Raw genomic sequence first — 1,731 nt, 5'->3', positions numbered from 1 at the left:
ATATTTGCAAAATAATGAGTGGGAGAGGGTTGTATGACAGTACAACCCACTGGTCTCCATCGTTAGTTCAACACCGTGAGATTCGAAAGGGGCTTCGCGGCGGCACTGATTCCGCACTCCCTACGGAAAGTGTTCTTTCGGATCAATAACAAGGTTGACTTTCTAGCGATAGGATTCAATGATGTATTTCCGGTTTGGCCTACCTTACGGGGGCACTCCGGAGTTAAGTCTGTAGAATCTGAAACGATGGATTACACTCATAAAAATATAATCAAATTGTTGATCATATTTTTGACCAAAATTAACGGTAATTAATAAATATGAAAATATGAGATATTTTGAGTATGTTTATTAACTGAGAGGAGTCTCGGTTCAATTTGCAAATAATTTGACTACCCAAAGGTACACTTTATTTGTGGTAAATTAGATTATTGTTGGCACCTAAAATTAAAACATGATTTATGTATTTTTCATGTGCATCATGCATCATATTTAATTGTGCCTAAATTCACATGCTTTTGATATTCATGCGCATAAAATGATTAGAAGAATATTCTACTTATTTCCAGCAACATGTCAAATCCTATTATCACACTACTTGCGACTGAAAAACTAGATGGTGATAACTACGCTAAGTGGAAAAGTAACATGAACATACTATTGGTATGTGAAGACTACAAATTTATCCTAGTAGAGAAATGTCCTCAAGAACCCGCGGCTAATGCATCCAAAACCGCAAGGGAGCCTTATGATCGCTGGATCAAGGCCAACAACAAAGCAACGTGCTTTATGTTGGCCAGCATGAGCGATGTGCTTCGCAAGAAGCATGAGGAGATGGAGACTGCTTATGAGATAATGGAGTCTCTAGAAGTCATGTTTGGCGCTCCATCAGAGAAGGCTCGTTTGGATGCTGTAAGGGCTTTCATGAATGACAAGATGAGAAAAGGCTTTTCGGTTAAGGCACATCTTTTGAACATGATTGATCACCTCCATGATGCGGAGCTTAATGGTGCCATAATTGATGAAGCCACCCAAGTTGGCATCATCTTGGAAAGCCTATCCCCTGATTTTTATGAGTTCGTGAACAACTTTGTTATGAACAAGAAAAAGTCCAACCTCACTGAACTCATGAATGACTTGCAAAACTTCGAATCCACCAACAAGAGAAGGGAAGGAGAAGCAAATGTTGTTATTGCAAGAGGCTCTGGTAAAAACAAAAGAAAGGACCAGAACTAAGGGAAAGGGAAGAAAGGAAAGAATAAGAAACCAAGGAAGACTAAAGGCCCCATCCAGAAACCTAAGGGAAAATGTTTCCACTGCAATGGCGAAGGGCACTGGAAGAGAAACTGTAACAAGTATCTCGAGGAGCTGAAAAAGAAAAAGAAACAAGGTAAATCAGATTTACTAGTCCTTGAAACATGTTTAGTAGAGGGTGATACCTCGGCCTGGATAATTGATTCGGGAGCAACTAATCATGTTTGTTTTTCTTTGCAGACTCTTAGTTCTTACACCGAGCTAGCCGATGGGGACTACACGATGAAAGTGAGCAATGGCGCAAGAGTTTCGGCAAAAGCAGTGGGAGAAGTTAGACTTCGTTTTAGGGAAAATAAATTTTTAGTTTTGAACAATGTTTATTTTATTCCAGACATTCGTAGAAATTTGATTTTTGTGGCTAAGTTATTCGAACAATTATTTAAAGTTTATTTTGATAATGAATTTGTTCATATTTCT

Source organism: Morus notabilis, unplaced genomic scaffold (genome assembly GCF_000414095.1).
Source record: "Morus notabilis unplaced genomic scaffold, ASM41409v2 Scaffold262, whole genome shotgun sequence".
Lineage (NCBI taxonomy): Eukaryota > Viridiplantae > Streptophyta > Magnoliopsida > Rosales > Moraceae > Morus > Morus notabilis.
Note: the sequence above shows the minus strand (reverse complement) of the source record.